Below are 16,625 nucleotides of genomic sequence, written 5' to 3' on the forward strand. Positions count from 1 at the left end.
GTCTCAAGGACTATTTACATCATGATTTGGCTAACTGGTAAACAAATACATTTCAATGCCGAAAAAAACACATTGAAATATGATGATTGACATACCTATAAACTTTACTAAGTAAAGCATAGCTCAAAAGTGCATACCTTTAAATACATTTTACCTTCTTTACACCAGTGTATGTTTTTTTGAGTAGGAGAATGCCATAGCATACCACATACCACTATATGTATCCTTACATATACATATATATATTGCTCCTTACGTTAGAGACAATTGGATATGTGGAAAAAAGTAAAGCCTTATTCCATATGTTTTACACATCCGTATTTTAATTTATTTTTTTTACAAAGAAAACACATTACAGGAAGAAGTATATACTTTTTATGTAATAACAGAGAACTGTATAAAGACGTATGGCTATGCCTTTTACATAGAAAAAGTAAACAAGCAAAAAAAAAAGCAGTACATGGTTGTCTTTTATTAAAAACATCTATTATATAAATTTAAGATCATAAAACAGTGATTGTCTGGTCTTTCCAATACAATTGAATGACAGCTACTTTTGGGGCACTTGAAAGTGGTGTGAATAATAGCTATGAATTGCTGACTAAACATTATCAGAGCCAATTACGTTGGGATAAAGTTATGAAAACACTGGAGTCTAAGTGTGTAGAATGGCAAGCCCAGGCAGTTTTAAGCTAGTCCACGCAGGCAAACTCTACAATGAAATGCACAATGACATACAGTAATATAGGCATTACTAAATAAAAAAATTAAAAAAAAGAATTAAACAGTTAAGACAAACTATTTCAGAAAAATATATAAAGAGAAATCATGAAGGAAGAATTCCAATGGAATTTCCATTGTTTCCTATGAGAGTTTCTGGCTCATAAATATAGATAATACATATAAAGGTTATTTACATCAAAAGCAGTTCTTTCTTTAGATATACCATTGCCTTCATTCTATCGCCAGCTTCTCAGATTTTCCTGACGTTTACACATTGACAGTTAAATCTGAAATGAGGAAATAAAATCTATCTTTATACAGTACAGTATATGAGTATAGATGACATTTATTTAACCGATACAAAATAGGGACAGATAAATACTGTAGAGAAAAGATATAGGATTGTAGATTACATATAATAAACATATTGAATTACGCTTAATAGAAATAAATTGCCTTTTTTGATAATTTATTGGGGAATTCTCACATGGACCATACAGAAATTGGTAAGATTGTTAAAAGGCCACATATATTGATCAACTATACCATTAAAACCCCCGTCCGGCCTTATAGTGTATTGTTTCCCCCATGCCACGAAAATTGCTCTGTCCCATCAAGGTGACCTGTCCTTTAAGTCCTGAGTTGTAAGGCAGCATGGTGGTTAGCACTGTTGTTTTGCAATGCTGGGATCCTGGATTCAAAGCCGACCAACGCAAAGAGTTTGTATGTTCTCTCCATGTTTACGTGGGTTTTCTCCAGGTACTCCAGTTTCCTCCCACACTACAAAACATACTGATAGGTTTAGACTGTGAGCCCCAATGGGGACAGAGACTAATTTGAGTGTACAGCATTGTGGAATCTGTGTGTGCTATATAAATAAAGAGTTATTATTAAGGTGCATCCTCCATGGCTTGGGCTTGTTTTTTCCAGCATATGTCACAAATGCTGAATCGGATTGAGAACTGGGGAGTTTGAAGGCCAAGTAAACACCTTGAACTCTTTTTCATGCTCCTCAGACATTCCTGAACACTTTTTAAAGTTTGACAGGGTGCATAATCTTACTGAAAGAGACCACTGCCATTAGGGAATACCTTTACCATGAAGGGGCATACTTATTCTGCAGCAATGTTTATATAGGTGATGCATCTCATAGTAACATTCCGATGAATGCCAGAGCCCAAAGTTTCCCAAAGCATTGCCTTGAGCATCATACCACCAGTGTTCGAAACATGGTTCAAACCGGTGCCATCATTTTCTAGAGATGCACACACCTGGCCATTTATATGATATAAATAAAAAGGTGATTCATCAGGCCAGGTCACCTTTTCCTAGTGGTATGTCCAGTTCTGATGCTCAAGTGCCATTGAAGTTATTTTTTAAATACGACTGGGTCAGCATGTGACCCTTGTGACTTTGGCTGGTGTGCAGCTTCTCAGCCCCATGCAGTATGTTGCAATGCACATTGTATTATGACTCCTATTCTCTACTCTATCATTGTCAGCGTTAACTTTGTGCTATTGTCATTCTTCTGCAGAATCCTAACTGGCAGAGGCTAGCCTTTGCTTCCCTTGCACATCAATGAACTTTGGGTGTCCAGGACCATGTAAACAGTTTACAACAGTTGTCTTTACTTGAAATGTGATAACCACTGCATTTTGAAATGCTCAAAAAGACCTGCCATATGGGAGATTCCCTGACCAGTTGTCTATTCAACACACTTTGCACTTGTTGAAGTTGCACAGTTGCTTACATTGACAATTTTTTCTACTTCCCAGACAATGGCCCTGATTTACTATTGTAAACCCGACCAGTTTTGTCCAACTGTGTGCCAATAAGTGGCGCAGTGCGCAAGAATTTGGTACCACAAATTGTGTCTGCGCCAGAATTTGCGACCAAAAAAATAAAAAAATAAACAGAACAACACTCCATTTTACTTTAAAAAACCTGAAAAGAAGCATGACCATTGGGAAAGGGGGTGCGGCCATCAAAAAGGGGCATTTCCCGAATATTTTTGAAAATCCCAACATATTTACTAATGTTTCCACAGAAAATGTGGTGGATTTGAGCTCTGGAATACCCCACAGCTAAGAGCAGTTGTAAAAAAAAAAAAAATTAAATAAAAACATAGGTAAAAGTTCAAAACATAGGGAAACATTAGTAAATACTGTGGGAAAATACTTGTCGGGAATAAAAATCCACAAAGAAAACTACAATCTATTCTTAGTAAATCAGGGCCAATAAATTTAAAAAAAAGAACTTCACAGGTGACTTTGTCATGTAAAAATCAACCTCATTTACCTCACTATTTTAATGCTACAGGTGATTGGTGTTTCATCCTTTCCTTCCTTCTCCAGTTTCACTAAAAGGGTCTTCCTGAGACAAGCTCTACGCACTCCTACCTATGTACAGTATATGAGGAGTGGTCTTCCAATCCATGGAAGTAGTAACTGGTGTGCTGAGAATTTTGCCTGCCATTGAGAATGGTTGATGTATTAGAGTAGTGACTAAATAGGCACTGAAGCATATTAAAAGTGCTGTCTGTAGTTTAAACTAAACTTCTTTTTTTTTTACTCTGCACAATAATACATGTATCTTATAGAATCTAGTCACAGCAGAGCGATATGAGGTTTTCAAATCTGTGTATTCATGCTCCAAATTTTCTATGCCTTTATTATTGATGATCTCAACTTTTCATATCCAGAAAGATCTGTGGAGCATTTTAACATTTTGTTTTGTAACATAGGCTTTGCATGCAACAAATGAGTTCCAGAAAAGAAAGAACAGTAAATTTAGAAAATGCACAAAAAATATATCCAAGCTCTTTTTTGATGCGGATTTCTACAGGACAGTTTATTTCAGCAACTTGCAGAAAATATGCCAGAATATGGCAGAATGTGGGGCAAAAAAGTATTTAGTCAGCCACCAATTGTGCAAGTTCTCCCACTTAAAAAGATGAGAGAGGCCTGTAATTTTCATCATAGGTATACCTCAACTATGAGAAAAAAAATCCATAAAATCACATTGTCCGATTTTTAAAGAATTTATTTGCAAATTATGGTGGAAAATAAGTATTTGGTTATAACAAAAGTTCATCTCAATACTTTGTTATATACCGTATTTTTCGTCCTATAGGACGCACCGGTGTATAAGACGCACCCAATTTTTAGGGGCAAAATCTAAAAAAATAAAGATTTTGAACCCAATAGTGGTCTTCAACCTGCGGACCTCCAGATGTTGCAAAACTACAACTCCCAGCATGCTCGGACAGCCGTTGGCTGTCCGGGCATGCTGGGAGTTGTAGTTTTGCAACATCTGGAGGTCCACAGATTGAAGACCACTGCAGGAGGAGGTAACACTCACGTGTCCCCGCCGCTCCGGACCCGTCACCGCTGCCCTGGATGTTGCTCCATCACTGTCGCCATGTTCCCGTCGCTCTGGAACGTCTCTGCTGCCGGCCGGGTATCCTCGCTCTCCGTCGCCGCCATCACGTCGTTACGCACGCCGACGCTCGTACGCAACGACGTGATGACGAGGAAGGAGAGCGCCGGCATACAGGGGATCCCTGAATGGAGAAGACACCGAGGAGGCAGGTAAGGTCCCCCCCGGTGTCCTGTAAGCACTAACCCGGCTATTCAGTCGGGCTGTTCGGGACCGCCGCGGTGAAATCGCGGCGGTCCCGAACAGCCCGACTGAACAGCCGGGTTAGTGTCACTTTCCCTTCAGACGCGGCGGTCAGCTTTGATCGCCGCGTCTGAAGGGTTAATACAGGGCATCACCGCGATCAGTGATGTCCTGTATTAGCCGCGGGTCCCGGCCGTTGATGGCCGCAGTGACCGCCACAATAGGGGTTTGTTTCACCGTATAAGACGCACCGACCTATTCCCCCAAGTTTTGGGGAAAAAAAAGGGCGTCTTATACGGCGAAAAATACGGTACCCTTTATTGGCAATGATAGTGGTCAAACGTTTTCTGAAAGTCTTCACAAGGCTTTCACACACTGTTGCTGGTATTTTGGCCCATTCCTCCATGCAGATCTCCTCTAGAGCAGTGATGTTTTGGGGCTGTTGCTGGGCAACACTGACTTTGAACTCCCTCCAAAGGTTTTCTATTGGTTTGAGATCTGGAGACTGACTAGCTACTCCAGGACCTTGAAATGCTTCTTATGAAGCCTCTCCTTCATTGCCCGGGCGGTGTGTTTGGGAACATTATCATGCTGAAAGACCCAGCCACGTTTCATCTTCAATGCCCTTGCTGATGGAAGGAGGTTTTCACTCAAAATCTCACAATACATGGCCTCATTAATTCTTTCCTTTACACGGATCAGTTGTCCTGGTCCATTAGTAGAAAAACAGCCTCAAAGCATGATGAGTCCACCACCATGGTTCACAGTAGGTATGGTGTTCTTTGGATGCAACTCAGCATTCTTTCACCTCCAAACACAACAAGTTGAGTATTTACCAAAATATTCCACTTTGGTTTCATTTGAACATATGACATTCTCCCAATACTCTTCTGGATCATCCAAACGTTCTCTAGCAAACTTCAGACAGGCCCGGACATGTACTGGCTTAAGCAGGGGGAGGGGGACACGTCTGGCACTCCATGATTTGAATCCCTGGCAGCGTAGTGTGTTACCGATGGTAGCCTTTGTTTCTTTGCTCCCAGCTCTCTGCAGGTGATTCACTAGGTCCCCCCATGTAGTTCTGGGATTTTTGCTCACCGTTCTTGTGATCATTTTGACACCACAGGGTGAGATCTTGCATGGAGCCCCAGATCAAGGGAGATTATCAGTGGTCTTATATGTCTTCCATTTTCTAATAATTGCTCCCACAGTTGATTTCTTCACACCAAGCTGCTTGCCTATTGCAGATTCAGTCTTCGCAGCCTAGTTCAGGTCTACAATTTTGTTTCTGGTGTCCTTCGACAGCTCTTTGGTCTTGGCAATAGTGGAGTTTGGAGTGTGACTGTCTGAGGTTGTGGACAGGTGTCTTTTATACTGATAAGTTCAAACAGGTGCCATTAATACAGGTAACGAGTGGAAGACAGAGGAGACTCTTAAAGAAGCTAAAGGTCTGTGAGAGCCAGAAATCTTGCTTGTTTGTAGGTGGCCAAATATTTATTTTCCACCATAATTTTTTTTTTCTCATTATGTTTCTCATATTTGAGGTATACCTATGATGACATTTTACAGGCCTCTCTCATCTTTTTAAGTGGGAGAACTTTCACAATTGGTGGCTGACTAAACATTTTTTTTTTTTTTTGCCCCACTGGACAAGCTTGTCTCTACAAAATTATGTTAGTCCAATAAAAAAAAAAAAGGTATTACAAGCTACTGCAACATTTTTGAATTTGCCTCTGCATCACTGGACTAATATGGCTACCCAGTGCTGAAATCTCCATGGATCAGTACAAAAGTGGAGAGACGCACACTACTGCTGCCGGTTCACAGTGATCTACATGCTTCACAGGACTGCCCCATAGACTTATATGTGGCCATAGGAAGTAGATCGCTGTGAGGCAAGTATTGAAGGATGCTACCGCATGCTTCTCCCCGCTCAGTCTACTGATGGTTGGGATTTCAACTGGATGGGCGAATTGGGAGAGAAAGCTGTCACATGTGTATGGAGCCTTTGATCTAAATTAAAATCCTTGATGTTTCTTGGCCAATATGTCATGGACATTAGAGAAAGAAGAGATGTTAAAGGAGAAGATGCTTTACCTGCTTCTTGGTTTAATTAAATCTACCTGCTAAAATAGCCATCTATATATGCATACACTTAAATAAGTGCTGTCATCTACATTTACAATATTTTAGCTTTTTGCTGTGCAAGACACTTTCATAAATCAATGCGGTTTATAGCTAAAAGTGTAACAAATGCAAACAGTGTAAACTAGATTCAGTTCTGTCCATAGTTAATAGCATTTGACCTTTAACAAAACCTATGCTAGGTCTGAGGTACGTTTGGGTCCCCTCAGATGTCTGTTTGCAGCCTTTTCATCCCTATTGCTTTTCTACTCCAGCTCTAACATACAATTCCTAAAAAATTATGACTATAAATAATAAACATGAGGTCCTGTGTTTTTGATGATTTACATTTGCCAAGCCGCTGTCCAATAATATCTATTTTGTATTCAAACAAAGAACTGGCAGAACAATAATGAGTTTAATTGCATGTGATTCTTGTGTTTACAAGACTGCTAAAGTGTCATTAGAAAGCCTTTCTAGATAATATTGCTTATTAATCACACTATTTAAATGGTAAAATATATTAGATTAATATTGCTTTATACTTCAGTTCACAAGTAATGTTTTCCAAGACCTTTATTGAAGCAATTTAGCCGTAACACTTATTTTCTACACTAAAATCATTTAGGCAATTTTCACAGAGCAGATAAAAGGTGTAATGCATACATCTCAGACTGATCTGTTCTTTGCTGATAATCCAGAAGAAAATCAAAAATGTTACTTCCAAAAAGGCAGCATTTTCCTAAAAGCTAGGAAAAGATCAGTAGGCTGCATCCCGAACCTCAAAAAGAGATTTCTTCAGAACTGTATGTTACTATACTATATAGCCCATATTTTCTCTGGTAATTGTATATATATGCAAGAGAGGACAGGCCAGGCACAGCGTATCCTTCTGTAACAACCTATGAGACAGGTGCTCAAACAGTCCCGTAGCTAGGTGGGGTGCAAAGCAATGAACATTTGACAACTTGTATGTAGAATCAAGTAAGAAAAAACGCTGCGACTCACCACCTTCAAGCTTTTCATTATTGCCATCACATCGTCAGTACAGGTACAACTTGCGGTGAATCGACATCGGGGCTGTGCAAAGGGGAGAGAGGGTAGAGTGGACGCTGCGGGGAGGTCCCTAGACTAGGGACCTACCCGCAGCGTCCACTCTACCCTCTCTCCCCTTTGCACCCCGATGTTGATTCACCGCAAGTTGTACCTGTACTGACGATGTGACGGCAATAAAAAAAAGCTTGAAGGTGGTGAGTCGCAGCGTTTTTTCTTACTTGATTCTACATATATATATATATATATATATATATATATATATATATTAGATATCACCAAAGGGGCTCTGTACATTTTGAGTTGAATTAAAATATGTTCTGAACATATTTATTTATTTGTTTTGCTTTACAAACCAATTTTGACCACAGCATGTGGTACCAAGTACCTGTACCCGAGACACTTTGGGCAGATTTACTTAAATTGTCTAATTTTTAGACGGTGTAAACTAGACAGTCTTAAAGGGGTACTCCGCTGGAAAACGTTTTTTTTTTTTTTTTTTATCAACTGGTGCCAGAAAGTTAAACAGATTTGTAAAATACTTCTATTAAAAAAAAATCTTAATCTTTCTAGTACTTACAAGCTTTTGTTTGCTCCACAGGAAGTTCTTTTATTTTGGAATTTCCTTTCAATCTGACCACAGTGCTCTCTGCTAACACGTCTGTACATTTTAGGAACTGTCCAGAGTAGGAGCAAATCCCCATAGAAAACCTCTCCTGCTCTGGACAGTTTCTGACATGGACAGAGGTGTCAGCAGAGAGTACTGTGGTCAGACAGAAAGGAAATTCAAATAGAAAAGAACTTCCTGTGGAACATACAGCAGCAGTACTAAAAGCAATAAGATTTTATTAATAGAGGTAATTTACAAATCTGTTTAACTTTCTGTCATCAGTTGATTAAAAAAAAAAAATGTTTTCCAGTGGAGTACCCCTTTAAGCTTGCCATACATTGGAAATTGAATGTGGCCAATAAAAGTCCTATGGGACAGTTTGCATGAACAATTGGGTTAGCAACATTCCAGACTAAACTGGCAATACATGCCCATTACAAATTCTTTAATATTTACTTACATATACAACCAAATTCTTGTATGTCTCTGAGAGAAATGACCCCCCCCCCCTCAATTGGTGAGAATTATCCATGAACAAAACTGTGTCTTTAGTTACATTTAGAGCTGAATAAATTATAGACCATTATAGAGCTGAATAAATTGAATCTTAAATCAATCCAAAATTCCATAGCTCCTTTTAATCTTCTCAGAAGCCACGAAAATATCCCTCTCAAACAGGTGACCCATGTATCTCCTTCCCAAAATTTGTAAAAAAAATTTTCCTCCCAAAAATTTGTAATCACTGCTGCACCATAATTTCTGAGTAGAATTCCCGCTCAGAAATGATGTAGTGTGAATGGGCCCTTAGTGGTTTGAGGTTTAAAATGAATGCTTTGCCCCATGGCTTTATAGACCCATGAGTGAACACAAGCTCAGTAGTTCAGGATATTCATGAGCAGCCGTTCTGGCCAACCCACCCATCAGTGACTGGCAGCGTTCTGTCTGTGACCAGTAGGGACAGAATGCTGCCAATCACTGGCAGGTGGGCTGACCGTAACGGCTGCTCGTGAATATCCTGAACTACTGAGCATCAACTGAAGCTACTAAGAAAAGAAGAACAGCGTTTTTCTCAAGTTCCCGCTTAACCTCCTCTGATAGGGCAGCATAAATTTAGTGACATTTTCCCTTTAAATAAAACCCTGTCTGCAAGTTAAGACTATGTTCACATGACAGATTATGATCCAACACATTTCTGCTGCAAATTTCTGCTGGATATGCTATGAATTTGTTGCAGTGATACAACAGCTTCACATGAGTAGTAGCTCCATGTCATTCAGGATGTCTTTCAATAGGGCTAATTCTTCACAGTTCCTCCCAAAAAAATCATAGGTATACACCAGTATAACATATGCCAACGTAATCTTTTAACAAAGACTATTTTAAAATGTAAAGCTAGCCTTACAGTGGGTATCATACTACCCTATGATAAAATGTCTGAAGCAGTAAATATATTACACAAGGAGCCATATTAAATTCTGGCTTTTTATAAAATCTATAAATGTGGCATAACAATTAATTAAAAGAAACACATTTGTTTCTATTTAATTCACCAAATTTATTGTGAAGGTCTCGGAAAACATCCAGTTGAGAGACTTCAGCACAGAATAGCTTCCTTACATCTGCTAACCATAGTCATTAGTTCCTGTATTCATATTGCTTAATCCCAATGACATTTCATTGGCTTCCTGCTGGGAAGTCCATTTCTTGACTTTTTACAAATGAGGCCTTGTTAGCCATCTGAGAAAACAAAAAGTGCATCCACAATTTGACATAACATTTGCCTAATGTGCTGCAATATAAGCTGGAAAATGAAAGACGGCATGTCTTCTGTAGGAAGGGGAAAAGGAAGAAGAAGAAAATAGAAAGGGGTCACATGGAAACAAATCAAGACACGGAGGGAAATTGAGAGTAGAAGACAGAAAAATCTACTATAGTAATTATTATTGAGTGCATATGTGCGCGTGTTCTGTGTATGTTTATGCATGTCTGTGGGTGGGTATGTGGGTGTGTGTGGCTGTGTTTATTTATGCGTGTGTGTGAAATTTACAAGAATTGGTAACCTTTTACTTTCATTTATTCATCATTTACTCTGATCCAAATAATTCATTACTAATTATGAACAAATGCTGGGAAGTCAACAAAGATAGCATAGCATCATAAACATAGGGTAGCACAATTCTTACTTTTTCATAAAAGTTCAATTTATTCTGCTCATTTTCTTCCATCTTGCAAAACCCTGTGGTTTCACGCCATCTTGCATCTTCCTCGGGCAAATATGTTCGCTCAATCCCCCCCCAGGGTTAGGTCAGACGTAGGGTGTGGGCAATAATTACCAGGAGCCAGGGCCCTTTTTAAAAATAGGCACGTCATTTGTCTTGTACCAGTTCCTTGCCATTATATTTGGAGAGAATTATCTTCCCTCAAAAGTTAACTTCTCTATCCATCGCTATATTCTGACTCCTTTCAGACATATCTGTCCCTTAAATTGTTGCTTTGTCCCCCCACTAGCTTAACTGATTCAGATAGAACTTTTTCCCTCTGCCCAACAGACTCCCTTCCATTCAAGTGCAACTTATCTGCAGAAAACAGATTCCACCCCAATGAAAAGTCAATGTACTGCAAGATGATTAAACAGGGGTAAGGGATATTGCCATTGAATATTGAGCCTCAGATCATTAACAGTTCCTGTATACATTTTCAATGTGAAAACCCTATGGAACTGTATTGAAAACCGTATGCAGTGACTCTCCATTGAAAACCGTATGCCAAATGATGCAACCGGTTGCATCTGTTTTGCATCTTGTACGGTTTTGTCCGTTTTTTCCCCGTACCCAAAACCGTAGCCTACCACGGTTTTTGATCCAGTTGAAAATCCCTATTAAACCACATACGTTTTTGTTTTTTTTAACATGGGAGTCAATGGGAACCGTACAGAACATTAAGTGCATATGGTTCCATCCGGTTTGCACCATATGGTTTTTGACTTTGAATAGTTTTTTTTCTTGGAATTTCAATCAAACAAGGGAAACTTTATTCATAATGGAGTGAAAAGTTAAAAAAACATTTTTTTTTCTTAAAAAACGGATGCAACTGGACATAATTTTTTAAAGCGTATACGGTTTAAAATTTGTACACACGCTTTGATACAGTTTAGACAGGTTTTGAGGAATCCGTTTTTCATCAAAAACCTGATACGGTAAATATTGCAAAAACGTGGTGTGAATGCACCCTTAGGGGGGAATAAAACAGATAAGGGAGGGGTTGTAGAGAGGTGCAGTGCTGTGGAGAGCTTTGTGGGTGACAATGTTAAGTTTAACCTGCATTTTTAGTCAACTAGTGCAGTGACCAGTTAATTGTCAACCAGTGCAGTGACCTGGGCGAGAGTGACATTCAAGAACAGAGAAAAGGGGCACATTAGCCCAATTAAATTGTAATATACAAATCATTGTAGGGTTGACAAATTGTTGGGTAACTTTTGTAACCAGTAATATAGCTATGGGGATCCCAGAGGCCTCAATTGTGACGAGGCTACTCTGATCCCACTAAGACTGACTGCTACTCCCTGACACAGTGTAGTAGGGACCTCCCCCATATCCTGCTCCTGATATCACCTCTCTGTATGAGGAGGATGCTCTAAGGCCTCAGAGTCCAGGAAACAGAGATAGAGGAGTTGGAAGATAGTGGGAGGAGGCAGGAGAGGCAGGTCCTACTGTCTAAGGCAGCAGAGGTTTAATCACAGACCTGGGGGCTAAATAATTTTTGATTATCTCAGTCACATGTGAGGGAGGAGTTAGATGCTGATAATATGTATTACTGGTCTGAAGAATAAATATCCCCTCACAAACAATATTTTTTAGTTGAACAGTATCACCTTAAGGATGAAGGGTGTATGGGTATACCCTTACGTCCTGGTACTTGTACGCCATGGTCCCACTGCCAGTGTTTAAAGCATGCTCATGGGCTGCTATCAGCAGCCAGGACCCAGGGTAAATGCCGGGCATCACAGATCGGCTGATGACCGGCATTAATCCTTTAGACGACGCAATCAAATCAAAGTAAAACGATCCCAGCAGCTCAGCGGAGCTGATCAGGACCATCGCGAAGTCCTGATCAGCTGAGAGGATGGGGGAGGGCCTTTACAAGCCTCCTCGCCATCCAATTGGTGATCCTCTGCTGTCTCCAGTCTTTGCAGGAGAACACTGCTCAATTCTGAGCCAAAGCACAGCATTGAACAGTGTATGCAATCAAAATATTGCATGGTATAGCCCCCTATAGGGGATAAAAAAAAAAAAAAAAAGAAAAAAGTTAAATGAGTAAAAAAAAAGTTAAAGGGGTACTTTGGTGGAAAACATTATATTTTTTAATCAACTGGTGCAAGAAAGTTAAACAGATTTGTAAATTACTTCTATTAACCCCTTAAGGACATAGGGCCGTTTCCAAGTCCTTAAGGACCGAGGGCGTATGGATACGCCCTGAGCATTTCCGGCCCCCACCGCTAGCCGGAGGGGAGCCAGAGCCGGATGCCTGCTGAAATCGTTCAGCAGGCATCCCGGCATACCGCCCAGGGGGGTCATTATGTCCCCCCATGTCGGCGATTGCCGCAGATCGCTGGACAATTCAGTCCAGCGATCTGCGGCGGATTCCGGGTCAATCGGGTCTCCAGTGACCCGATGACCCGGAATTACTGGCTGATCGGGGCCGTCAGAGACGGCCCCGAACAGCCAGAGTCTGCAGGAGTTAGGTGGCACTGGCGCCACCTCACGATCGCCCTGATTCGTCGGCCGGATTACCGGCCGACCAATCAGGGCGCCTGCTGCGGGTGTCACTCCCGCAACCCGCTCCGCCCCTCTTCCGGAGGACGTGAGCGGGTGCGGGAAGACGACCCCCGGTGCTGGGGACCCCGATCCCCAGCGTCCCTGTTGGGATCGGGGCCCCAGGAGCAGCGGCGGCGGCGGAGACGACGAGGGACTGACCTGTGCGGCTGGATCGTTGGAGGTGAGTGACAGCCTCCTGCTGTTGCTTAGCAACAGCTCCCAGCATGCAACAAGGGCATGCTGGGAGCTGTAGTTATGCAACAGCAGGAGGCAGACCACCACAACTCCCAGCATGCCCTTATGGGCATGCTGGGACTTGTAGTTTTGCAACAGCTGGAGGCACATTATTTCTATGTAAAAGTGTACCTTCAGCTGTTGTGTAACTACAACTCCCAGCTTGCACAATCAGCTAAAGTGCATGCTGGGAGTTGTAGTGGTGCATCTGGTGGTTGCATAACTACAACTCCCAGCATGCACGTTGGCTGTCGGTGACTGCTGAGAGTTGTAGTTTTGCAACAGCTGAAGGCACACTGAGTTAAGTAGTAAACCAGTGTGTCTCCAGCTGTTGCATAACTACAATCCCCAGCATCCCCAGCCAATGTAGTATGCCTCCGGCTGTTGCATAACTACAAGACCCAGCATGCCCTTCCGCTGTCCGTACATGCTGGGGGTTGTAGCTTTTGCAACAGCTGAAGGCACACTGGTTGCAAAACACTGAGTTTGTTACCAACCTGTGTGTCTCCAGCTGTTGCAAAACTACAACTCCCAGCATGCACTGATAGACCGTACATGCTGGTAGTTGTAGTTTTGCAACAGCTGGATGTTTCCCCCCCCCAATGTGAACGTACAGGGTACACTCACATGGGCGGAGGATTACAGTAAGTATCCGGCTGCAAGTTTGAGGTGCGGCAAAATTTCTGTCGCAGCTCAAACTGCCAGCGAGAAACTACTGTGAACCCCCGCCCGTGCGACTGTACCCTAAAAACACTACACTACACTACCACAAAATAAAATAAAAAGTAAAAAACACTACATATACACATACCCCTACACAGCCCCCCTCCCCAATAAAAATGAAAAACGTCTGGTACGTCACTGTTTCCAAAACGGAGCCTCCAGCGGTTGCAAAACTACAACTCCCAGCATGCACTGATAGACCGTACATGCTGGGAGTTGTAGTTTTGCAACAGCTGGATGTTCCCTCCCCCCCCAATGTGAACGTACAGGGTACACTCACATGGGCGGAGGATTACAGTAAGTATCCGGCTGCAAGTTTGAGCTGCGTCAAATTTTCTGCCGCAGTTCAAACTGCCAGCGAGAAACTACTGTGAACCCCCCGCCCGTGTGACTGTACCCTAAAAACACTACACTACACTACCACAAAATAAAAAGTAAAAAACACTACATATACACATACCCCTACACAGCCCCCCCTCCCCTCCCCAATAAAAATGAAAAACGTCTGGTACGCCACTGTTTCCAGAACGGAGCCTCCAGCTGTTGCAAAACAACTACTCCCAGTATTGCCAGATAGCCACTGACTGTCCAGGCATGCTGGGAGTTTTACAACAGCTGGAGGCACCCTGTTTGGGAATCACTGGCGTAGAATACCCCTATGTCCACCCCTATGCAATCCCTAATTTAGGCCTCAAATGCGCATGGCGCTCTCACTTTGGAGCCCTGTCGTATTTCAAGGCAACAGTTTAGGGTCACATATGGGGTATCGCCGTACTCGGGAGAAATTGGGCTTCAAATTTTGTGGGGTATTTTCTGCTATTACCCTTTTTGAAAATGTAAAATTTTTGGGAAAACAAGCATTTTAGGTAAAAAAAAAAAATTTTTTTTTACATATACAAAAGTCATGAAACACCTGTGGGGTATAAAGGTTCACTTAACCCCTTGTTACGTTCCCCGAGGGGTCTAGTTTCTAAAATGGTATGCCATGTGTTATTTTTTTTGCTGTCCTGGCACCATAGGGGCTTCCTAAATGCGGCATGCCCCCAGAGCAAAATTTGCTTTCAAAAAGCCAAATGTGACTCCTTCTCTTCTGAGACCTGTAGTGCGCCAGCAGAGCACTTTTCACCCCCATATGGGGTGTTTTCTGAATCGGGAGAAATTGGGCTTCAAATTTTGGGGGGTGTTTTCTGCTATTACCCTTTTTAAAAATGTAAAAATTTTGGGAAACCAAGCATTTTAGGTAAAAAAAAATAAAAAATGTTCACATATGCAAAAGTCGTGAAACACCTGTAGGGTATTAAGGTTCACATTACCCCTTGTTACGTTCCCCGAGGGGTCTAGTTTCCAAAATGGTATGCCTTGTGTTTTTTTTTTGCTGTTCTGGCACCATAGGGGCTTCCTAAATTCGGCATGCCCCAGAGCAAAATTTGCTTTCAAAAAGCCAAATGTGACTCCTTCTCTTCTGAGACCTGTAGTGCGCCAGCAGAGCACTTTTCACCCCCATATGGGGTGTTTTCTGAATCGGGAGAAATTGGGCTTCAAATTTTGGGGGGTATTTCCTGCTATTACCCTTTTTAAAAATGTAAAAATGTTGGGAAACCAAGCATATTAGGTAAAAAATAAAAAAATTTTTTTACATATGCAAAAGTCGTGAAACACCTGTGGGGTATTAAGGTTCACTTTACCCCTTGTTACGTTCCCTGAGGGGTCTAGTTTCCAAAATGGTATGCCATGTGTGTTTTTTTGCTGTTCTGGCACCATAGGGGCTTCCTAAAGGTGACATGCCCCCCAAAAACCATTTGTCGCTCCTTCCCTTCTGAACCCTCTACTGCGCCCGCTGAACAATTAACATAGACATATGTAGTATGTGCTTACTCGAGAGAAATTGGGTTTCAAATGCAAGTAAAAATTTTTTCCTTTTTACCCCTTGCAAAAATTCAAAAATTGGGTCTACAAGAACATGCGAGTGTAAAAAATGAAGATTTTGAATTTTCTCCTTCACTTTGCTGCTATTCCTGTGAAACACCTAAAGGGTTAATACACTTATTGAATGTCATTTTGAATACTTTGGGGGTGTAGTTTTTATAATGGGGTCTTTTATGGGGCATTTCTAATATGAAGGCCCTTCAAATCCACTTCAAACGTGAGCTGGTCCATGAAAAATAGCGAGTTTGAAAATTTTGTGAAAAATTTCAAAATTGCTGCTGAACTTTGAAGCCCTCTGGTGTCTTCCAAAAGTAAAAACTCATAAATTTTATGATGCAAACATAAAGTAGACATATTGTATATGTGAACCCAAAAAAAAAATATTTTGAATATCCATTTTCCTTACAAGCAGAGAGCTTCAAAGTTAGAAAAATGCAAAATTTTCATTTTTTTCATCAAATTTGGTGATTTTTCACCAAGAAAGGATGCAAGTTACCATAAAATTTTACCACTAAGTTAAAGTAGAATATGGCACGAAAAAACAATCTCGGAATCAGAATGATAACTAAAAGCATTCCAGAGTTATTAATGTTTAAAGTGACAGTGGTCAGAATTGCAAAAAACGCTCCGGTCCTTAAGGTGAAAAAGGGCTCGGTCCTTAAGGGGTTAAAGGGGTTCTCCCTTGTTTATACTGTTTTTTGTTATTATGTTTCTGTGTTATGTGTGTATTAGTATGTGTTTTTTTTATGTGTGTTGTGATTATGTATATATGTATTTTCCTACATTTTGTGAAGATC

General features: G+C 41.1%; 1 long non-coding RNA gene across 2 annotated transcripts in view; it reads right to left on the reverse strand.

Moving 5' to 3' along the window:
* Positions 1-358: 358 nt before the first annotated feature.
* LOC130355673 (uncharacterized) overlaps positions 359-16,625 on the reverse strand; it is an 88,728-nt gene continuing 72,461 nt past the window's right edge. For both annotated transcript variants that reach the window (XR_008888622.1, XR_008888623.1), the window contains one exon: positions 359-1,010. This is a non-coding gene — a long non-coding RNA (uncharacterized LOC130355673). The remainder of the gene's footprint in view (positions 1,011-16,625) is intronic.

This window comes from Hyla sarda, chromosome 2 (genome assembly GCF_029499605.1).
Source record: "Hyla sarda isolate aHylSar1 chromosome 2, aHylSar1.hap1, whole genome shotgun sequence".
Classification (NCBI taxonomy): Eukaryota; Metazoa; Chordata; class Amphibia; order Anura; family Hylidae; genus Hyla; species Hyla sarda.